This window comes from Aptenodytes forsteri, unplaced genomic scaffold (assembly GCF_000699145.1).
Source record: "Aptenodytes forsteri isolate BGI_AS27 unplaced genomic scaffold, ASM69914v1 Scaffold94, whole genome shotgun sequence".
Lineage (NCBI taxonomy): Eukaryota > Metazoa > Chordata > Aves > Sphenisciformes > Spheniscidae > Aptenodytes > Aptenodytes forsteri.
In genome coordinates, this window is record NW_008795017.1 from 95,862 (window position 1) to 120,364 (window position 24,503).

The 24,503-nt window shown below is 39.1% G+C and overlaps 1 protein-coding gene across 3 annotated transcripts in view; it reads left to right on the top strand.

Moving 5' to 3' along the window:
- The first annotated feature begins 2,571 nt into the window (after window positions 1–2,571).
- FAM49A (family with sequence similarity 49 member A) overlaps window positions 2,572–24,503 on the top strand; it is a 56,895-nt gene continuing 34,963 nt past the window's right edge. For 2 of the 3 annotated variants that reach the window (XM_009275558.2, XM_009275556.2), the window contains exons 1-3: window positions 2,572–2,608; window positions 18,253–18,303; window positions 20,151–20,219. The gene's annotated coding sequence lies outside the window, so the exon portion shown is untranslated. The remainder of the gene's footprint in view (window positions 2,609–18,252; window positions 18,304–20,150; window positions 20,220–24,503) is intronic. The other variant, XM_009275559.2, reaches the window with a different exon arrangement.

Here is a 24,503-nt window from a genome sequence, read left to right on the forward strand (position 1 = left end):
TCTACAGTTCACTTCATCAATATATAATGGTCCCTTTGTTTTGGCAGGATTTAAAAGTTGGACTTTTCTAACTCCTAAATACTATCCATATCCAGAATCAAAATATTCTTCTGGGTAAGTCCCTGATGCATTCAGTGCAGACAATCTGAGAGCATACATAACATGCACTAACAGAGTCAGAATATTTCCAAATGATGGGTGACAGCTGCCTCTTCTTTTGTAAAAGCATCCAGTTAAAGACATGTCCATTATACAGCGGTCAGAAGGCATGCCCCAGAAAAATAAGTAAAAGGGGACATTAAGCTGCTAGCTGGGAATCTGAGGTTCAGTTCTCTTTCCTGGTTCAAGTTTTCCATGTGACTGTTCTTCCCACTTGAAAGTGGAGCAATGCTCTTTACTTCTTTTAAAAGGTACTTTGAGACTTGTGGATAAAAAATGCAAGCCAGCAGCTTAGTGTTCTACTAAGCTGGGTGCTGTAAGGGTAGCTATATTAAATATGTGCTACAGTAACAGACACCAAGCCTTTTAATAGACTAAGTATGTCACTTGAATTATTTTCTAACTAGAAAATTTGGAATTTTCAGACCAAAGAAGAACAATTCAAGGACATCTGGATACAGCCTGGGTAAAGGCAAGAAGTTAAAGCATGTAAGTGATGCTGCTCTGGGACGCTTGCTCAGCGTGAGTGACAGGCCAGAGGGTCAAGTCAGCAGCAGACCCTACGTGCTCGCAGCTCTACCAAACTGCTCGGCTTCACAGAGCTTCAAAACTCGCCTTATTCATGAGAATCACACCTCTCGGTGCGCACAGACCCTTCCTTTGACGCATCTGCCCCAGGCAGAACGCAGCTGTGAACTCTCAGGTTCACTGGCACAGTGCTGTAATGGCTTTGTGGTCAGCATCATGGCTTCTCACATTTAAAGAGCTCGGCAAGCAAAACCCTGGTACGAACAAATAACTAGATATTTCTATGCTGTACTTCCAATATTGTTATTTGTAGGCTTTTTTCTTTTTTTTTCTTTCTTTCTTTCTTCCTGTAAATGACTCGTAGGCGGGCTTTTGGGGAAGGGGGAAACCAAGTGCCACTCTTGCAACTTTAACCTTATTTAACCTCAAAACAGCAAGAGGAAGTACAAAGTATTTTCACGAGCTGTGAATGGGCTCAGATCTGGTTTTGACATCTTGAGGAAGTACTGCCTCCTGCAAAGCCCGAAATGCAAAAAATGTATTCGCAGTCCCGCTGAACTCATTTACACACACACACACACACACTCCCGACTCCCCCCCCCCCCCCCCCCCCCCCCCCCCCCCCCCGTTGTCTTTTTGCATTAAAAAAAAAAAATCAAGAGTGACTCCTGCCAAAGATTGCCAGAGTGTTATCATATGACTTGATCATGTGTCACATCGTAACACATAACATAATCACATCATAACCATGATGTGGCAAGGAGATTGCCCATTGCTGAGATATCTCCTATTGCACCTGCCCCCCTGCTCCTTTCAGCAGGCTTGTTTTTACTGTGATTTTTTAAATTATTTTTTTTAAAGTAATCTTCCCAGAATGGATGAGCTTTGCTGGCAAGACCCACACACGTTTCTCATTCTAGCTACGTTTTGAACAGAGCTTTGAGTTTTGAACAGAAGTCTTTTTCTCAAGTCATAGATCTGGTACAGTTAGCGTGTAGACCAAGTCATGTCCTACATTCCCCAGTTGCCAACAGTGTTGCGGTAAGAGAAAGGTTATGAAAAAGGGTGTTTTCATAGAAAATAATTCCTTTGGGGTGGGGGAGTGGTAATAACGAACACAGGCCCAGCAAGTGGGTGAGCAGTGTACTACAGTGACTTGTTTTCCTTCCTCCTCATTGCTAATTAAGATGTGACTGATGAGTTTCAGCTGAGCAAACGGCCCAATGCATCCAGTCAGCCTGCTCCAGCTCAGACATAAAGCTTTAGATTTGAGCAAAGCTTCATGTCACTGCTCAGGAAACACCAAGCAAAAATGAGCTGGCACTTGCCAGTATCTTGAGATACCTCTTCTGTTCCTGGAAAGGGGAGGAGGGCATATCTTTTTGCTGAGCATGTTCACTTACCTCCAGGATTTCATCCTTAAGCACTGAGAGTTCATTGGCATTTCGCGCAGTGAAATCGTAGCGGATTTTGGCATATCTTTTCGGCAGAGCCATTCCCTGTGCCTCAAAATTCCTGCAGGAGGAAAAAAATGGAGTTTTAATGGCGGCCCATCTAATAACTAGGGCAATATAGGTTCACTGGCAAAAGAGGAGTGGTGAAGACTGTGTGCCAGTGCAGGTAGAGAGACAATTGTGTTTGTGTTGGGGGGGCAGTGCCTCTTTGCTACTCTATTTTGAGGAAGATTTTCACTCCTCGTTTTAGTGAAATACCCTGTGTTTGGGGGAAAAAAAGCTGTAGGGCTGTTTGGTTAGTGGCCTTATTGGGGGACCGTGAGGCTGCTGGCCGCCGCGGCTGCAGGGGAGGGCAGCGCCGGTGCGGGGACCTGTCTCTGCCTGCACCCGGGCCCCGGGAAGCCTGGCTTAACTCTAACACTGGCCGAGGATATCCATCAAACAACACGTCGTAGTGCCTTCCTGGAGTAAGTACGCCTCTGCTGTAGTGGGGGGAGAGGGGGGGATTAAATTCACAACTTTGATTATACCTCAAACTTTCTATCCCAGCTGCTAGTGTTTGTGGGATGCGGGGTGCTATAAACGCGGTGTTTCCAGAGGGACGTACTTAGACGTGAGATGAAAAACACGATCTGTAATACTGCATTCATCTCGTCGTTTGAATCTCTGTCCACGTTGAGATGTGTTACAGTGAACAGATACCACGCTTGCATCTATTCTTCCTATTTTTATTTTTTTCCCTAATTTAATTTCAAGACCATTTAGCTTTAATTTTATTTGTCTGGGGTTTGTTATGCTAAGGACTCGGTGAGACATGATGCCACTGTATAAAATCAAATGCTCCATAATTCACTGGCAACACAGCAAGACTCTTAACTTCACGTGCTTTCAGTGGTGTTGCTAATAACTTCCCGAGGGTGGTGATGTGGGTTGGTTTCCAGCCTGTTCCTGGTAGTCTTTGATTGCCATACAACCAATCTTTGCACTCTGTTTTTGTTTACCAGCTGCTAAAGGCAGTTTGTATGTGTATGGGGAAAGGGTAAGTTAAGGGGGACAGGGATGTTTTTGCATTGCTTCTCCTGTTCTCACCATCTGCGAGGTCAGAAAAAAATGAAAACGGCTTTGGCTGTGAACCCTTAGGTGGGGAGATCTGGAATGAAATGCTGCCGTGACATGAGGTTGCCTTGTGGGCAAAGAATTTCACATGCTCAGCACTGCTCTACAAAAATACCCCAACTCATATTACACAGGGGAGAACCAAGCTGATAGTTCCCTTTTCTCTGTTACGCTAACTTTTATATTTTTTATAACGTGTAAGGAGGACTTATACATTAGCAATGTACTTCTTTATTTTTTTAAGGAATAAACTTTGTAATTTCTCGTGTTTGATTCTCCTTTCTACTCTCCTGTAATACCCCTACCCCCCACCTCACCAGGCCCGAATTAAAAACTAATGATAAAGCCCATTAAAAACTAATGATAAAGCCCTACTACTCACTACCCTTTCCTAGGGTAGACTTTAAAAAAATGTTTTAATGAAATGAAGTTATAGATTATGGGAATAGCATGAAGGGTTTGACTTAAATTCGTAAAGAGCATGAAGTAGCAACTAAGAATAAAATTCTTCAATTTGAACCACTGTAGTATAGTTTATTTGGTCCTTAAGGTTTCACTTAAATGTAAACTACAGCAAGTATAAGCGAGGCTCTCTGGGTAACTTATATGGTTTCTTAATGACTGCTCAGTATTTTATTGTATTCTGCTCTGTACTTTTTCACTGCCCTCCTGTGCTGTTTTTGCAGTGATGCTTCTTTTTTTCTGTGAACTTCTGTTCTTTATTAAAAACAGAAAATAAACAAACCGCATATGATTAAAAAGACAATGTATGCCAGTAATTAGAATAAAAAATACTTGGTTAATTCACAAAGGAAAAATGGTGATCATCTTGGATACTACTGCATAGTTACTGTCAGCAGATGTCATTTTGCCATAATAGTGAGTCTATTCGTGAATTTTACAGTGCTGGGAAGATAATTCATTGTTAGTGTGCTTAGCTTGTCTTCATGACATCATTTTTTGACACTGTTTTGTCAGGCTGAAATATCTTGTCCTCAGCAGTATGGTAGTCTCACAAAGACATGGAGGATTTGCATGTGCAGTATGTTGCAGATTTCCGCATGTTATGTGTTATACAAAATGAGAGCTTAAAATGTGTGTCAAAAATACTAGATGTTTTTTAGATTAATCACAATTCCCATACTTTAACAGAAATCATATTTTATAGGTGTATAGATACTATAAATAAGACCTCTTTAATCAATCATATTTATATCTATTTCCAAATACCCTTTTAATTAGAGCTTTTAGAGAAACTGTAAAAGAGTTTTGTAGAATCACTGGCATTCTTTAGCACTAGGTGCATATTGCATGCAGTAGCACATGAACTTGATCATTCAGTTCACATTTTATAAAAACCAGAAAAATGTTATTCTATATCCAAAACCTGTATGCATTCCAGACATCATTAGGTCTCCTATTAAATCCCTGGAGACAAACTGAGCGTGTCAATGTGACCTATAACATCAGTGGACAGGGGAATATGCATACTAATAATATATGTTGATTTGAAGGAGCCAAAACCTCCTAGTGTTTCGTCCGTACTGAATTCAGTATGTATTTGGATCTGTTTCAGTATTGTTAATCATTCTTTTAGCGGTGCTTTCTACTCATGTTATCTAGGAATGCAAAACAGTAACATTAAATCAGAGAAAACAGTTTGAGAGGCATGAATTAAAATATTTAATATATGGCGCAGCTTGAGAGTTGCAAAAAAACGCAGTCATAAATTTGAATTTTGTTGTTTAAATTAAAATTGTAATAGAAGCTGCTATGCAGTCATGTGAATGGTGATGAGAGCAATGTAAATGATGCAAGATGTACAGGTCCTAATTCTTGTGAAGTACTGAATTTGCCATTCTTCTACTTTCACAGAATTCCAATTCACACTTCCAATTAAAATGAAAAACGTGTCTTATTTTCTGTCTTTATATACTTTATATACAAGTTCTTGATTTAAACTGGTAGCAGTAGTTGCTTCTACAGGAAAAATAACAGTAATAGATATAGGACAAATACGTTTTAGGACAGATGTGACCTAGTGCAGCACTGAAACACAGGTGCTTGAATGATTTTTATTTATTATTGTGGATTTTAAAAGTTTTGAAATAATCTCGTGGTTGGTATCTTCATGTTTACATTAAGTTAAATATCAGTTAGTCTTACCTTAATTCAGGAATGGCTACTTTTGCGTGCTGATGGCTGAAATATTCTTGTCTAATTTATGAACTTGTCAACAGACTACATAACCAGTGCTCTATGGGACTTCTTTGTGCATTTTATCCTTTTCTTCCTGTCTGTGATAATACTTGTGTAGGGCTGTTCGTAGTGGCAATATACAGGTTGACTTTTTAACATCATGGTTTGGATGAATGGCAGTGCAAGAGGTGAAGCTAATGCGTAAGTCCGAGGCTTATTTTTGAGTAAATCTGTGTAATGAATTTGTGAAGTTTGTAAAATGTGAAAAGTTCATTTTGAAGGTCCCAGTAGCAGTGGAACTTGTGGTGTTAGGTGTGCCTATCACAAGTGCTAGTCTGGTTTGGTTAAAGTCTTAAGTTAATAAATGTAATTCATGAATGTATGTCCCTCAGGCCTTATGAAGAGTGTCGATACGGCATGTCTAGAATATGGCATGTAGCATACTGGGATCTTGAGTTTGGTGCCCTGTTTGTTTGTGGTGAGCTCTGGATGACTGAGTCATATCTGGGCATTGCAGTTTGCACAATTTAATAACACTGTGGAGGTGGTTCAGTATTTAAGGGGATGTGTAGGCTTACACATTTTAGATAACAGCCATTCTGTACTCTCCTATAGCTCTCTGATACACGTAGGTTTAACTTAAAATTTAAGTAGTTGTTAGAAGCTTTTTTTATATATAATTTATGAGATTTGGGGGGGGGAAATCCTTCTCCCTGTTGAATCACAGCCTGAATTCATAAATTATTTGAGTGGCCTATTTTACAATTAGATGCCTCAAAGCTAAGGTGGATGTTCTTAAAACTCATGTCTGAAAGCACACTGCTGTCTTTATTTTTTACTGTAAAGAAAATCAGATGCACAGAGCTTCATTTCTGCATCCATCCAGAGCTGTTACCACCATGACCAGTCTGGAGAGTGGCATCTCTCTCCTGCCTAACTGCCTTTGGCATCTGGAGACGGGGAATGTTCCCTCAGGATTTGAAAAGCTTGTTTTGCTAAGAAATAAGTAAGTGTAAGCTATTTACTCAAACTCGAGGAAGAAGCATTTGCAATGATGTTTCTCTCTCCTTCTTGTCCTTGTATTCGATGGTGCATTAGTTACATCCCTTACCCATGAAGTGTGAAGCTTGATTCTCTATACCCTTTTCAGCTTGAAGTAACTTGAGCTCACATCTCCCTCTTCCCAGGAGAGTGCAACAAGCAGCATGTCATAAGCTGTCCTTCATTTCACCTGTAACTGTGTTACTTTGAAAGAAGTAATTAATTAGGCCAGAGGGAGAGTGACTCCTGCCCTGTGATCAAGGCATTCAGCTGAGTTGAGGGAAATCTGGTTTCTATGGGTGTTTCATTCTTTGATCCAGTAAATATTTTTCTGTTTCATAGCTTCAGCAGGAATAGTCTAGGACAGACTATAGTCTGTGGGTTAGGGCACTACCCTTGCATGCAGAGATGTGGTTGTGAGCCAGCCTCTTCGCCTGAAAAGAGCCTACCGCCCACTTTTACTTCCTCTGTGGTTGCTTTCCTGATGCTCTTAAATTGCTCGATGGTGCTTGGGGGCATGCTTCTGCCTTCTCATCCGAAACTTCAAAATTGTATGACTCCTTTCCTCATCAGCTTGTGAAAGGGGTGACTTTGTATCTTGCTCCTGGGGAGGCCTGAAGGTTTTACAACCCTTTTTAATAACATAGGTACCTCTTGAGCTTCTAGGATAGGTGACGTTTAAGGTACAGCCTTCACAACTTTGTTTCCTGTCAGGTTAGATGGCTTCCTGCTTACTATCCCAGTTATTTTATAGTTTCTATTATATACCCAAATTCATTGTAGCCATGTTCAAAATTCTCCTGTGGGTCCATTTTGTGCTTCTAGTCTCATATGCACTAGTAAATCTAAGAAAAGTGTAGATTTTTGGGGAATGAAGGCCAGAATTTGGCAAGACTGAGGTTCCCTTCAGGAGAAAGTCTTTATTTTGGGGTTAGAACACAATTTGAGCCTGGTTTGATACAGTTGTCCAGCATAGGTGTCTCATCTTTGCTGAGATGCTTTACGATATCCACTGTGTCTATGCTTGGCTAGCAGATGCAAGATGGCCAGAAGAACCACGTCCCAGTAGTGTCCTAAGACACACAGGTTTTCTAGCCTGAATGTGGTTAGACTGAGAAGCGGGAGGAAGGGGTTGTTTTCTTGTTTTTCAAAGACATTTCAAAGAAAACCTGCTTTCTGTTTTATTTTCCTTATTGCAAGTGTATTTGGTACCTAGCCCATTTTCATTTTGCAGCCGCCCCAGATTAAGTCTGGGAGGTTAGCTTGAGTTAATGGCTTTCTGGGAAAGGGAGGGAGAAAGTTCGTCTCCTGGTTTCTTTCATGCATATTAATAGCGGTGTGAAGCTGTGGGGCAAAAATTCATTACTGTCGGTTGTTAGCTGGTATGAAATGCTGAGTGATGGTACCACTTACGGAGCTGAATTGGTTTTGGAGAATAAGGAAAATTCTTTCTGGTAACTGATCCATATGATGCTATCTCCAGTAAATTGATTTCAGAATTGTGTTTAAATAGCTTCCATGAGAGATGTGCAGTGATATTTATCTGGTACAGATGATTTGCTAGTCCTAATTTTTCGGAGGGGGTTTGTTTAATGCTGTGGAAATTGGGGGAGGGAGGCAATGGTGAGGGGAAAATTTTATAATAATATTCCTCACAGTTGTTCAAACCTGTTTAGATTTTAGAAGGCTAGATTGTTAAATTTGTTATGATTTATTTCCAGGAAAGTCTCATTTTGTCTCAGTTATACTTTCTCCCACCCACATACACACGATCCGACTCCTTGTGCTGTATTGCTTTGTAATTGCACAGTGTTTTGCTTCAAGGATCATCTGTAGACTGTCGGTGACTCCTTCAAATAAAGATTTCATGACGGATGTTGGCATCTTTAGAAGCTTCTGGAAATAAGTCTGTAATCATCTCCCTAATATTGTGGCAGCAGAGGAAATGGGAGCTGATATTCTGTAACCGTTTTTCCTATGTTTTTATTACTAAAGTATAAATGCCCTGTAGGACTGGAACACTTCCCTCAGCCTCTCACAAGGCCACGCTGCAGCGGAGCTCTGTAATGCCAATTACTGCGGGGATGGTTTGCCGTTCCGAATGAGATCATGATGGGGATGCTGGAAAACGAGTCTCTCAAAATGTGTTTCATGCTCTGAATACTTGAGAGATTTTGTTAGAGTACGATACTTAGGTCTACGGGGTTTATGTTTTTAATGAGAGAAGGTGTTAAAAAATCCACTTACTATTTTGTATCAACCTCTTGTATTCAAGAGGAAAATAGAAAATATTTCCTGATCTTGAAGTATTCTGGGAATATGTTGCCTGTAGAACTGATTCGTATTTCTGCAACTAGATAATATTACTACTTTTATTTTTTTTTTTCCGAAGAGACAGGGAGGGAGCTCACATATTAGGGGCCTTAGAAGTATAAGTAATCTGCTTGTCCACTTTTATACTGTGAGACAAAAAATGGTTGGGGTCTGACTACTTACGCCTTTGTTTTACTGAGGTTTTGATTCATTATAGCACAGACAGTATCATGTTGTCCTTTAGTGAACTAAAAGTAAATCCGCCAAAAAAAAGTCCCCTTTTGTTCTGCTGCTGAGGAACACTGTGGGCTGCCAAATCCTGGCAGTCTGAGTCACCACAGTCGTAATAAAGTGTTTGTACTTTTGTGGTTGCTGTTATTCCATGTCTTCTAATTTATTCATAAGGCAAAGGGACACCTACAGGTTAAAATACTACTTTTTAAAGAAATATTTGATGTTTGTACTGAAATAACATTTGTCAAAAGAGAATTAAATACACACTGGTAACACTTCAAAGCTTCCAAGGAGCAAATGGTAATCTTTAACAATAAGAAATACATATATACATATATTTAACAAATTCAGTTTTCTCTGTAAGAGCAATGTTAGACTTCAAAAAATGATGGGATTCTTTTAAACTCATTAGTGAACTCTGCTGTTTTGGCTATATGATCTGACCTGATAATGATCTGATAACCAGGGAGACTGTTTCCTTCTGTAAAAAAAGAAAAAATATATATATTTTAAGGATAGAAACTTTGACCCTGGGAATGCTTATCTGTATTTTAACTTTGATGCGTGGGCTGTGACCCACAAAGCATAACTCATGTAATTGAATTCAGTTGTTTTCAGGATCACTCCCAAACAAAGCAGTCAAATATTAAGTTGCAATATTCAAATAAAACTCAGAAAGATTGCACATGAGCAACTGAGGGAAAGCAAGGTGGTTCTGAATCAACGATGGGTACCTGTAAGGCTGATAAATACATTCCCTGACTCCACAGAAGATGTGTGCAGGTGTCCTGTGGGTGGCTGTGTGTACGCTATGGTGGTCTGGCTGATGTGCCCTGTTGCCCGTGCTGGGGGAGGAGACGGGAGTTCTTACAAATTCTTGATCCCATCTTCTGTGCATGGAGAGGAGATGGGTTTCCTTATAACTTCTCAATTCTTTAGCTATTTATGGGTAGGTGTCGTCATGATTTAGGCTTTTAACTCTAATATCGGTTATTGAGGCAGAAACAATGATTTCTTTCTTTCTATTGGTAAAAGAACAACAAGGCTTTTATTCCTTTTTTGCCTGATACATAGGGAATTCTGTATGTCATTTACCTTTCCGTAGCATTGAGCTAATGAAATTTCCACAGTTCTGTCAAAAAAGCCAAATTTGGTATGTCAGATCATTAGTAACTTTCCCTGACTCCGTCCTGGAGAGCTGCTGAGCAAAAGGGAGGTGGACTGAGCTGAGTGTGGGTGGTGGGCAGCAGGGTGGTGTGGGACGCCTATGGAAATACGTGCGGTAGAAAGTACTATAATTTTAATTGCTGCTCTGAGTCATACTACCACTACAGCTGTTTCCCAAAGAAGAGGTTCTCATGCTATCAACAGGACATTCACACGAAGAAAGGAGATGGTAGATAAGCAAATGCAAATATATTACATGCCCTCTATCTTTTAATTTTTAATACATTCTCTAGTGACGAGTTCAGCGTGAAACACTTGGTGACATGTAATTATATATGCATTAAGTAAATGGCAGTTGATTCATGGTATCCATCTCTCAGAGTATATATTCTTAATGCACTGAGGTAGGGATGAGTGAGTAGTAGTACAGCGCTGAACTTCTTGATTCATGTGGCAATGCAGTCCCGCTCGGGGTGCTGACTTCCTTTCTCCTTTTTTTTTTTGCCCATAAAAGGAGAAAACTGCTGCCATATGACTCGCTTTAGAGAGAATCACAAGGCGAGGATTGGGGGGAGGTTATTCAGGTAGCTTTGTCTCCTGTACACGGTACGAGACATTCTGCTTTCTGTGTTTAATGTGGTATTACTAGCAGAGCATGTGGTAGTATTTCCTTCAGCCGACATTGAGGTAAAACATTTCATTCCTCTAATAATTTCTTTCTTTTTTTTTTCACCCTCTCTGTATGGATGAGAGATTCTGAAGGGAAGTTACATATAAATGAGTTTGGAAAGAAGAATAAAAATCCCAGTTCTCGGGGTTTAGGCTGTCCTCCAAACCTGCAGACACTTTCCTGTTGGTGGTTAAAGAATGACTGTGTGGTGTTCTCCCATCTTGTGCCAGTGACTGTAAGAAGGCATGCCTAAGTTTATTGCTTAATTTTGCACTGTTAAAAAATATTTCATCTCCAGTTTTCCAGAAAACAGACTATTCAGGTGATTCTCTGAAGACTTGCCCAGAAATCAAATCTGGACATGTCGCTGCCTTTCCATGACTGGAGAAGTCCTTGTGCCCACTTGCTCTGCAGTCTTACAGTGATTTTCAGTGTACAGTAAAGCAAGAGTCGCCTGACTTCCTTTGACATATTCTGACAAAAAGCATAGCCCTCCCACTGGTGAGGGTCACATTTTCTCCATAGAGCAAAGGCAATTAACAGCTCTAAATAAGTTCCACACAGCATCTGCCATGGGTTACTGGGTGGTGTTCAATGGGCTCCTGATACGGCATTGGAATGTGCAGGATGGTCTCAAGCTGTCAGCTTCAACCATGCTGCCTGCTGATGTCCTCCATGTGCGCTTAAAACCATCTCTGAGTCAATGATTCATAGTATTGATCAGCTTGGCTTTAGTCAGCCTTGTACGTTCCCTTTACTTACTGATGCTGTGAAACGATTTGACATGGAGGCATGTAAATTAGCTGTCTCTCTTCTTTCTCTGTCCAACACAAGATGTTTTAGAAATCACAGCAGAATGGATCTACCCGTGGAAACTAGACTTTTTTTCTTTGACAGCTGTGAAAAGTGGAGATCTTTGACCCAAACATTTACTTTCTTATGAAGTGAAGCATTTTGTCAAGGAGTCCAAAGGGAGCTGGAGAAAATGAAATAGTAATGAGCAGTCATTTCCTAGCGTCAACCTTTTCTAGTGTCACCATAGGTATCCTGAGAACAGAGCGAAAGGACTGTACTAATTCTGGATCTAAAGTCACATTTTCTTTTTCTTCAAGCTGGTTTATTAATTTTTTTTCCACATCAGAACTAGGATGTAGGCCAAGATCTGTGAGAAACAGATGTTTGTCTCATGCCAGCAGTATTATCATCACTGAGATTTAATGCATTTGTTACTTCACTTATGTGGGAGGGTTTTTGTTGTGTTCTAGGTTTTTGGTTGTTTTTCTTGGAAGATCTGATAGTGAGTTTTCTGGTTAATTGGAGCGATGGTCTTTAGTTGAGTGTTGATGTCACAGTTGGGGTAGATGTGTCATCTCTTCTTTTTGAAAGACAGAAATTGTATCTGTAGTTCAAGGCACTACGATTGAAGTATTCCCAGGTAAATCGGGGTGTGGGAGTTCATCATCTGGAACTATCAGGTTGGAGCAGGTGAACTATTAGGTGGACTCACTGGACCAGACTGGCAGCCAATATTCCAACAGTTACAAATGATTGGTCAAGGTTTTACAGAATAATATGCAGTTTTGTCAATACCGTGACACTTTCAAGACTACTCCAAGGTAACCAGAGTTGGGAATGGAGAAGCATGTAGTGAGATGATCTGCAGGTAAGCAGCTGTGAAAGGGGTGTATGTTTTTGTACTGTCAGTGTGATTTTTCAGTACCCTGTGACACTGCGTTATCACTTACATCTATACAAAGTTTTAAACACAGTGATTCTTGCTAAGTATAATATTTACATCCAAACTTGCACCAGGGCAGTCATGTTTTCCTTTGGAAAATTTTTATATGTCTCTCTTGTGTTTACAAAGACTTGTTGCTTGTGCTTCGTTTTGTGCCTCTTTTTGTGCAAATTGAGGGTAAATGTTTTTGATTCAGGTTTGCATTTTTTTCTTTTTTTAGTAAGTTGGGATTTCTGATTTAGAAGAAAGAAACGAATTCGTGAAGACATAGATAAGTTTGTGAATTATTGAAGAAAACACAGCAAACTTGTTCCTGAAACAGTAATCTTGTAAAGCGTTTGCATTTCTTCCTTGCCCACCACCCCAATGTGGGTAAAGGTTGGAGAAGCAGAGTCTCAGCTGCTGTGCATTGGGATGCTGTCAGTAGAGCTATGCCTGCTTTATACCAGCTGACAGTCTGGACCAATGTTATACTGGCAGCAATCCAGGCTTGCTGAAGTGAAGAAGTCAGATGCTCATCTTCAGTCTGTCTGAACACATTAAAAAAAGTCCAAAACCTAGAGAGTGCAGATTTTCACGTGCTGCATATGATACATGTAGAAACACAAATGCTCAACTGTTACATGTTTATTTGGTTCTGTTCTCGTGATTTGAAAGCAAGAACCACCTAGGTGAGGATGTGATATTAAAGCCAGAAACTATAATGCCTGGAAAAGGTGACCTGTTAACTCTGAAATGCATTGGCTACTTATGGAATTAACTTCTAAAAACGATGTTCTCCAGCAGCAACTGGGTACTATAATTGTGTGGCATGTTCATAGTAGGAACTAAATAAGGAATGGATATGGCATGCGACTGTACTGTTACATTTTTAGTACTGTTCGTGACACAGTTTTGTCTTGTGCCAACTAACACTCTCCCAGATAATGCCTAAGCATAGCTCTGGGGTCAGTGGAGACGGTGGACCATTTCCAAAAGGCTGTTTGGATCTGGCCAGGCTGTTTTGGAGGGATAGGATTTCAGTTGTACAGCCACGAGCTGTACCATGCTCACTGGTTCCAAGCCCAGAGCGTGGCTACGTGCCCTGATCTGTTTTATCTTCTGACATATATGTGGCCACAGATCCTGCTTTCCAGGAAGCTGGGGTTCAGCAGCTTCTTTGGGAAGGCAACGGCAGGATTGTCTTTGTGTGCTTAGAAGGGTAAGAGAAAAAATTCTATCAAATCTGAAAGTGAGAAGCTGTGTCTGGAAAGCTGGAAAAATAATCCAGAGCAATTAAAAATCATAGAATAATTGAATTTCATATTGTTTTCATAAGAAAAGCCCCAGAGAATACACAGGTGTAATTAGCCATTTTGAAAGTGCTAGTTTAAAAAAAAAATTATGAGGAATTATGGCCTGGCATTTTTAATCAAAGTGAATAAATTAAATGTAAGCGGATGGCATCTACAGCGTCCTCAACCAGAGGATGTATATCCTGGAAGTATAAAATTTATCCCTGTCCTAAGCTTTGCCTTCTGTTAACTAAAGGAGCAGTAGCAACCTGCTAGCGCAAACCTGAGTTTGCATGATCTTTAAGTTTTCCCTGGGGAATCCCTGTCTCAAGCAGATATTTCAGCCCTCTTCTAATTGTCTGACTGCCTTCTGTCAAGAATATGCAAGTCTAACTTTATATTTGGCAAAAACTGTAGGGGGGTGGGTGTGTGGCAGGGGGATGTTTTTAAGCAGTGTTAAAATTATTAGCTTCCTAATGACTTAACAGAGTCTGGTCCAACAGACAGCTTACGGGTTGACTCTAGTCCATGGAGCGCTTCCATCTGTCTCACAACATCTCTTCTATAGGAGATGAGGAATAGCTGTGGGGCCGATGTAGGCTGCCTGGTGAACTGGCCACATATCCTTCCACCTGGAAGTGGTCCAGTGATCAGAAACCGAGCTCCTGGTCCCCACGTGGACAGTGACAGGCCAAGTGCCATTCCTGGGCTGGGAATTCCTAGCATGATTTGTGGTTTGGGGGGTTGCATGGGGAGAGAATCAAAGCTCAGGTCAGGATGCTCTAAGGATGAACTGCCCTGAATTACCTGTATTACCATCGACATCTCTCGCATCTTTCTCCATAATTTTTTTAATAGTACCAGCTTGGTAGTAAAAACTTTAATGAGCCTCTGCTTTTTCAGTACATACATTGATAAGTGTGTTCTGCTGCTGCTCCTTTTTTTCTTTTTCCTATATCTTACATCAAAATATAGATTTGTAACTTCATTTTGGAACATACAGCTTCTACTTTTTGAGTAAAGGACTTCCAAAACACGAAGTAACATTGCAGTTGCATAGTTAGGATTCAGAGTCTGGCCTCTGACACACACTTCATCTTATTTAACTCTTCTGTTTCACCTTTGAACTACATTATGTAGTCCATTCTGTAATGCAACTTCACTTAACTCTTTATTTGCAAGTAGAATTAATTTGGCATCTTTGCTATTTATGCTTTGTTGAATACTGATCATACAGCCTTAATTATTTCTTACACAGCAGGAAACTTTCAAAGTAGCAGCTGTGTTTTGCCTTAAGTCAAATTGGTTGTAGACTACGACTGCTCAAATCCCTGAGTGGATAATAAGCTTTACTCCCAGCAGGTCCCCCCAGACTACTCTGCTTAACGGTACTGAACTGACTTCTGTGTTCCATTGTGTAAATGCATTTTAACTGGGGATAAATTGAATCACTGGATGTTACCAAAACAGTAAAAGAGAATTTTCTCTTCTGCATTAATATGTGATAGTTTGCTTCCTTGTTGACATCCTTCCCTTAAAGCAGCATTAAGGTTTTTGCTAAGGTTTCCAGAGTGTCATTTGTTTCTGTCCGGTTTTATCGTGCTGATGTTTAAGAAATCATCACTTTCTTCCCGACTCGTCAATTCTCCTGAGAAGAGCGGTTGCTTATAAACATGTTCTTCACCCCGTGATTAGGTCAGAGCGTTGTAAGGAGTATCTTGATATTTAGTTATTTTATAAACATGTTAAAATGTTGTCCCTTTTGATTCCCGCTGGCTTTCCTATTGAAGACTCTGATATCAATCTTCGACTGTTTCTCTCCACCTTTAAAGAAATATTCTAGTTTAAAGACCAAAAACTGGAAATACGATGCTCTTCCAGTCAGAGTAGTTTATCTTCTTTCTCTCCCATGGCACTTGCTTTCCCACTCGATGGCATCTTTCTCAGTCCAAATGTCTTACCTCAATGAACTTGCCTTGCAGCCCGTTCCACACAGTTACTGCTTGCGGAACAAAAGTGCTTCCTGGCATCTGTTTGTAGTCCTTGTTTAATGCCCATTTCATGCCCCTTTGTCATATTAGCTCTATGAATTGGACTGACGTTTTTACATCCCATTTCAGATTGTTTTAGTTTGATTCTGTTTTAGACTGAAAGAAATTTGGATATACGGGATAAATTTTTAAAAAAGTTAAAAAGCACACTTTCAGAACGTAATGAGTATTTTGTTAAAAATCTAATTCAGTGCTAGCTACTACTTAAGCTGTGCTTAGGATAGCTATTCTGTGTAAGTTGCAAAGTTTTTGTAATTTCATGATTCAGCTGAGCAGGAGATACTCATTGATAGTTGCTGGGGTTTTGTTTCCAAAATTTAGTTTTTCCTATATGAAAATGTGTTTCAACTTCCGCAGTAACTGTGTTATAGTGTGCTTCCCAGCTTTTTGTGAGTATATTTTGCACCTGTTACATGAGCGCTTATTGTTGCCAGCAGTGTTAATGTTCTCCAAATAAACCAAGTTATGTAACAGAACAAACTGGTCTAACATAAAAAGACATAAATTATGAATATAATTCAAGAAAATTCTCATTTACCTTTCTTTTGGTCTATGTTAGGTGTCAACACTTTTAATTAGCCTCACTAGGCTTATGTGCTCTGATGAACATACAGTTTTTTAAACAATCCAATTGTCTTGTTTTGCAGTATACAAATTCTAAAGTTTCTTTTAAATATATTTTATCTTCTGTTCTTGCATCTACTTCACAACTTTTATGCTATTTCATTTCTTATAGCAATCTTTTATTTTTTATTCCGTAGAATATTAGCCTGGATTTTTTTCTGTTCCACTTGCAATCGGTTTACAGGTTTCTGGCAATTTTTACCATAGTTAAACCTTTTAAGTCTTGTTCTGTAATTAGTTAATTTTCCTGAAAAAAATTTCTGTTCAAATACTTCTGTAGAATTTGGTGAGATATGTCCTGTGCATTTGAAGGGAATGTAGTAGTTGTTCACTCTCAAATTATGTTCTTTGTAGTCATATTTCCATTTAATACTTCCAGAAAGAAGCGGAAATTTAGTACCTTTTTTCGTTTATTAAGACCTTTTTACTTCTGTTTCCTTTCTTATGATAGTGGGTTGTGAATTCAATTAAACTGTGTTGCCTGTGGCTTCAGTGACTAAAAACTTCTGATCTTTTCACATTGATGAACTCCTTCTGGAGTGGGATCAAATAAATGGATCAAATCATGGCTCATATAAATTCAGTTCTGCAGGTACCTGCTTTGGTATGAGATTTTTAATTGATTAATTACTTTATTTAAGGTGTTTAGCTAACATACTTTCCTCTTCTTTCTCAAACTGACTTAGGGTCTTTTTTCATGTCGTGACATTCCTCCAAAGCCAGTTGATATTATGTCAGCATAGTCTGGGCTAGACTTGCCCTTTCAAAGCTAAATTCCACCATTTTTATTTCTGATGATCATCTAAATTTCACAGTCCTCTTTCTTTATCTGCACTGTTTCCGTGTCTGTTCTTTCCAGTCTCTTCTTCCAACTTGTGATCCCTGCTCATCATTTTCATCCAGTCTGTTCTACCACCTTCACTTTCTCTCATACTGGTAGTAAATCTGCTTTGGTTTCTGTTTCACATGAATCTTGCCACGTTGTTGCTTAACCACTCTTTCCAGTTAACCTTAATTACATGAAGCTTGGAAAATACCTAAACGCTTAGTAGCTTGGGAGTTAACATGGTCCAATAAGTGGGATACCCCTTCAAAACTTATTCACGGATGCTCATTTAATTAGTGCTGGGGTTCCTGAGTCCTTCAGACTTCCCATTTTTTTTGTTGTTGGGTCAAGAGGGGAGGGGTCGTGTTTTCATATAACTTCAGCCAGTAAATGCTGTAGAAAGTGACGGTATCTAGAGCTGGTTTTTGCAACCCAGTAGGGCTGGAGGGTCAGAAGTTGTGTCTTAACTACATCACTGCGTAGGAAATGGTGGTTTTCTGGGTTCTGTGAGGTCCTTCCAGTCTTTTCCCTGTCCTGAGGTGTTCCTGCTTTGCATGTTCTCTGATGTGCCCTTCCCAGCTTCTTTCCCGCGTAAGCTGCATCACTCCGGAGTCAACTAAGCGTCCTAAACACGGTAACAGTATTTCACTGTCCTGATGCACTGTACTATGGGATTGACCTTTTGCTCTGGGCGTAACGCTCAGTAGAAGATACCTTGCAGCAGTACTCATTGCTTAAAAAAAAAAAAGAGCAATTACTATGTTTTGAAGGCATTTAAGTAACTTTTCTGATTTTTACTTAGTAATTAAAACAGTTTCATTAATAACAATTCTTTTAAACAAATTTTAAAATCCACAGATTGCAGCCTCTATCTAATTATCGGGAAGGCTCTGGATCATCTTCAACAAGGTAAGAGTCAACTCTGGTACTTGCTGTCTTGCGCACAACAGCTGTCTAGCAGATTTGAACGTCATAAATGATAAATGAATACTCAGCCTCCCTTGAATTGCATCCTATTATGTAGTTTTACTGTTGCACCTAGCTGATGCTTTCAAAATGCTATCTGGGCATAATATTCTATTCTCGCCTTGAGAGTTTTTATTTGTTTGCTTTTCTTATTATAGAACAACAACTGAGAATTCTTCTTCCCATGTACTTTTTTCATTTACTCCACTGTTTGTTTTGAATAATTTCACTGTTATTGTTCTGTTCTCTGTAAACCCTTGGGACAGAATTGGCCTAGGCAGAGAATGGGATTTGTTCTCATCCCTTTTGAAGTCCTAATTCTGTGATTTTTTTTTTTTTTTTTAACCCCTTCTTCTGCCTTTTTTTTTTTTCCAAATCTTGACCAGGTTCCCATCAGTCTCTGAAATATAAGTTCTAAACACACTCTGTTGCTACAGAACTGGAGAGAATTTGCAGCCAGCAGCAAAATAAAGCAATGCTGAAAATAGACTTTTTTCCCCTAGAGAAAGGGAGTTCCCTGACTTGACCAGCTACTAATTGGTACAAAGGTTTGTTTACACAGAGGAGCTATTCCTAATTAGTTCCCTATGTGGGTGCTCTACTTGAGAAATTAGTGTTACATTCTGATTTAATTTAATCTGCTTTTATAATGAATTGTTATAATTTGCAGTAAGGAATGTGTTTTTAGAAGGAAAAAAAAAAATCTGCACCGCACCACCCCCAAGTTTCAAAAGATAATTCCTCTTTAGGCAGCGATCAAGCACTCTTATTATTTTGAATTTAAATGAATAAAAATCCATTGTTAGATTAGAACCAGTTTTTAGTCACACCTTTATAAATATAGCTGCAGAAATACAACCACGCATTTTTCAAAGCCAAAACTTAATTCAGCTGATTTATGGACCTGATGACTTGACCTCTGTTTTTCCGTAGTTGTGAGGATAGTGAACCAGAATATTTGGGAAGAAGAGTACTTGTGGAGTTCTGTTAGCATTGTTGAGGTTATGATTGGAACGCAAGTTCACTTCCAAGCTTTTCTGTAGCGGATTTCTTTTTCTTAAGTTGACTTCACCTTTGTTCTGGGAGCAAACTTGCATTGCTGTAAGTTCTTTTATTTAGAGAGTTGAGAAAGTGACATAAGAGCCAGACCTTAAGAACAGCCGTCCCTAAAAATCCTTATGAAGGACCTGGTCCCCTTGTTTTTCTCTCAGCCTCCCCCCCAAACACTTGCAGAATGAAATGATCACTGTTAGGCATTTAAATTACATTCTTTTTGGTAATTTCAAAAGATTGGAAAATTCATTTCTGAACCTAGAACTGCTTTAACCAGACCTCTTTCAATGTACATATTGTTTTAAATAAACATAGCCATTATAATAAATGGCTAAATATTTTTGAAATGGGTTTGCATTTTCATTATTTCATTATTGTTTCTTTTAATTCTTAATATAATGAATACCAGTACCAGTGAACATTATTTTCCTTTGGCTGTACCAGTCTTGGCAACAGCTCATTATAAAATACAAATTAAATTGAATCTGTTCTGCAGAATTATATGGGATGAAAATTCAGTTTAAGAACCTGATCATTGCAATCTGTCAGCATTTTTGAATGGTATTAAGTTAAAAGTTTTTGGAAGTTCCAAATTTCACTTTTGAAATAATAATTTCAGTTTTCCATCGATATAATCTGGTATATTTCCTTTTTAAGATAGAAAGTTTCATCTGAAAATTGAGAGAGGGGAAAAGCACAGTGATCCCAAGTGTAATCTTGAATGTTTTTCATGACAGACGGACGTTGAATGTTTAGCATCACCTCTTTGGATTTTTGAATGTGAATTGGAGCCACTGTATTTCTAGGTAAGATATAACCAAGTGTTTGTGTTAAGTACCCTCTTTCTTTTATACATGAATTGTGAGAAAGCTAATGAGTGCAATATGCTGGACTTTACTTTGTACAGACTGTTTATGTCTTTGTTGAATGTGTCCAATGTTATTTGAGATTTTAAATAATAACAGTTCAGTTGTCCTAAATTTTTATATTCCCTGAGAGAAACCGCATCAGCAACTCTGCATGGTCTATCTACGTATGGGATTTAATTTTATGATTGAGTATGTAGTTGTTTGATTAGCTTATTGCCATTCCAAGTGGTAGGTCAGTTCTGTCTGCCCCTTCTCTTGCATCAACACCTGTACTCACCTGGAATGTGCTGGTTTAGGGAATTTGCTACTGAAAATCTACAGGATTGCAAAGACTTTTTGAAGGATTAATTTTCTGTCTGTTTAGACCTCTGCATCAGCTCACTGTGGACTCAAAAAAGTACTGGTGTCGACGCAAGGAAATCGGTGCCAGTACTTGGCAGCAACAAATTGTGGTACTGGCTTTAAACATGTCGCTTCTCTCTGCTCCAAGGAAAGGTTTGATACATGAGGAAGACTACGAAGGGGTTGTGAACAGCTGCAGACTTATATCTGAGGGGGAAGCAGAGGGGCAATGGAGAAGAGCTAGATGCTTTTGATCTGTAGATGTAATTACCATAGTATTTGTCACTGAAGATTACCTTCTTCCTCATAGTGAAATACTGGAGGTTGTGCCAATTTGGCTACTCATGTTTACCACATAGGTTATAGGGAACAGAAGGGAGATCTCAGTGTCACACTTCACACATGGCCAAGCTGTGGTCAGCATTGCACCAGAGCTCCAAGGCTACGAGTCACAGATGACGGTTCTGGTGGTTCTGACCCAAACACGCTGCTGTTTGCCAGCCCTTTCTGGACTGCTGGGAAACGTGAAGCAGACATGACGTTTGAGCTGGGCGGTTGCAGCATGTAACACTTAAAATCTGAAAGGGAATAATATCTTTATTGTGGGAAGTAAGGCCATGCGAGATAGTAGCTTTCATCTGGTGGTTTCTCAGAGAGATGGAAGCCATCGAGTATGGAGAGGACTCTTTAAGCTATGTTACTGTTAGTAACAGTGAATGCTGTCATTAATTCAGCTGCTGTGAGAGGCATCCAACAAGTGATGCTATGGGCAGATGACCACAAAAACTTCAGTTTGTTGCAGGTAAAACCAAGCCCCACGTGGCAGCAGCCTGCCTGGCTTTCTATCAAAGCAGGTTTGTGGTACCCAAGTGAACCCAGGGATCTCAGTGGCAGTCTCAAAGTAAAGGTGTTTGCTAATCATGTGGATGTTTGTTCAAAAGAAATAAAGCCAACTGCAGAGGAGTTTGGAAGGTGTAGAGATTCATTAATTTAAGGCCACAAAGGATTCTGGTGAACGTGGAACTGGCGTTGTTGAAAGCCAGCAATATTCCTGTTTGATTTCACTGGACGGGCGAACAAACCCAGGTCCAAGGGAGGTGGTGGGTGTGAGGGGTGGAAGGAAAGACTTACTAAGATTAAAGGCTATAATCATAGCTTTGACAATTTCTGCAGTGTAGGAAATTATTCTCCTCTACCTTGTAAACTAATGATGTGATACTTGTAAGGACTGTATACTTAACCAGTGAAGCTGCTTTGTCTATTTTATTTTTACACTTTATTTTCTCCCTTAAAAGGTCTTCCAACCTTCTATTTTGTTACAGTTGTATGGAATTTAAAATAGGAATTATGTATATGATAATTCCACAAATTTTCTAAAAATAGCATTTCAATTAAAACTTAGGGCCTGTTCTACTTTTTAAGTGAAGAAGGATCTTTCTGAGCTGAAGAGGATCTCAAAAACGAGTGCTCTGCGTAGGCTTATCCACCCTAGTGGGGGGGACCGAGATGAGCTGAAGGGAGATCTTAGAGACGGGACAAGTTGAGTGAAAGGAAGAATTAAAGGGAAAAATGATAGGAATGGAGGTGAACACTCTAACATGTCAGAAGAAACAGGAAGTGATGAGAAACAAGGAGTGTGAAATGAGGAAATAGAGATTTGCTAAATTATGGATTCTTTTAAAGTTAGTCTGCAGAAAGTTAATATTACTACAGTGTAGTTCACTGCTTTTATGAATTCCATTGGTAGGAACTAATAAACTGGTAGGAACTACAACTGGTAGGAAAATTATTTAGGTTTTTTTTTTTACCTGATATATTTCTAAAGTCCTAACTGTTTGCTATTAGAGACCTTTTACAGATGTTAAGACAAATTATTTTTTCAAAATGAAGCCCTTAAATATGCCTTTAATGACCTTAAAGATTGACTCTTTCAGAAGACTATGACAAAATACGGACCGTAGAAGCAGCTAAACAATTTTTTCTAAAAGAAAACATTCTGAAAATCCAATCTTAAGATGACAATGACAAGCCAATAATAATTTCTAAATACTAATGCAGCAGAAGCAATTCTTTGTGCTCAGACAGCCAGCTGTCTGAGCTGTGCTGAGTCTCTTACATGATAAGGTTTTTCATTTCTCTTAGTGCAAAGAGAAAGATTGAATCTCTTAGGCTGTTTTTAAAATGACCAGTATCCCTTACAACTGTTTCAAACAGTATGACATGAAATATTGTTTTAATTCTCCAGAATTTGAATTTTCTTATCAGATTAAATATTTGTATAGCTGTTTGCAGAAATGGTTTTGTGTGTACATATGCATGTGTATGGTGATCTATTAATGTTGTTTTTTAAATGACCTTAGGGGGCAGGAGAATGCGGGGTGGGAAGAGAGTAAACTAGTTTTCATTTTCAATTTCCTATTTTCTAAGAATACATAGGAAAGTTTCTTAATTAACTAATATCATAATAAACATAAGTTGAAAGATGAACTATGATGATATTATTCAGGTCTTCAGATGGTAAGTATATTCTTAAAATAGTAACTGGTTGACAAGAATTAGGCATCATTTTCTACCAAAACTAGTGTGAGCTGTTAAGGTGAAGATAGCAATGCAGGGAGAGCAACATCAAACACTTAACCTAATTCCAACAATTAAGTTCGATGCCTAGAGTACGTTTGGGAAGCTTCACTAACTGCATAAGGAGTCTGGATTGATGCTTAGTTGCCAGAATCAATATCTAAAGCTGGATCTCTGGAGTGAATTTGTACTTCACACGCAAATGTGTCCTTAGGTATCACCTCAGGCATGGTAACTTCTACTAACTTTTCAGCTACCGTGATAAAATGAGGAGCAGTGTGGTCATAGAAATTCAGAATGCATTTTAGACATTTTTTAGAAAATAATTCAAAGTTCAGAAACAAGATGATAATGTTTCATGTCTGTTACTGTGCAGTCTTTGAGAGATTGTTCTTTTTTATGGTCGCAGAATATCTTGTACAGGCGCGTTCTGTACCGTCGCAAGGAGTACCATGTAATGAAGTTTTTGACACAGATTGCTAGTTAATTCATTGCCAGGTGTTTTACAGATATAATGCATAAATGTGTTTCAGGGAGAAGTGTGAAGAAAGGTACTGTGGTAACTGCAGTGTGTTGCCTTGCATTGTTGGCCAGATGTGTTTTCCAAAGAAGTGGGCACACTCTCAATCTGGAATTCAGCTTTAGGCCTGGTTTTGGTCTGTAGTGGTAGACTGTGACTTAGTCAGAGCCTAAAATGAAAATGCTTTTCCTGAATTTTGCATCCTCAAAGGAGGATGGTTTCCCGGCAGGTGTTAATGATGAGGTGTTTGATAATTTACAGCAGTGAAACTTCTTGAAGTTCTTGAAATTAAGGGTAGAATTTTTCAAAAGTAGCAAAAGACACAGACTCTGTTGACTTCTCCTGAAACAAAGGCTCTAATTTTTCACCAATAGCAAAAAGTAAGGCTTTGTATTATCTTTTTTTTAATAAAAAACTCTTTCAAAGAGATTTTTCTGTCATAAAACAAATTGCAAACTTTTTTTTTTAATGTTCACCTTCATTAACACAACTTGCTGACTTCCTTCCTCAGCTGCAGTTCTTCCTACACTCAGAGGTCAGAAAAGAGCAAGATCAACAAGCCACACATCTGGCTGTCTCTCTTTCCAACTGGAACAAAGAAACAATTTTTTTATGGCTTTTTGAGTTAATTGTAAACAATTTGGGTTTGGAGTCGCTGACTTGCAGCAAATGTTTGTCGTAGGCGGATGTAGGGAAAAAGGACTATGTCCTAATGCAATTCCTCTGTGGCCAGCAAGGGAAAAGAAATCACTTAAAAAAAAAAAAAAAAAAAAAAAAATTCT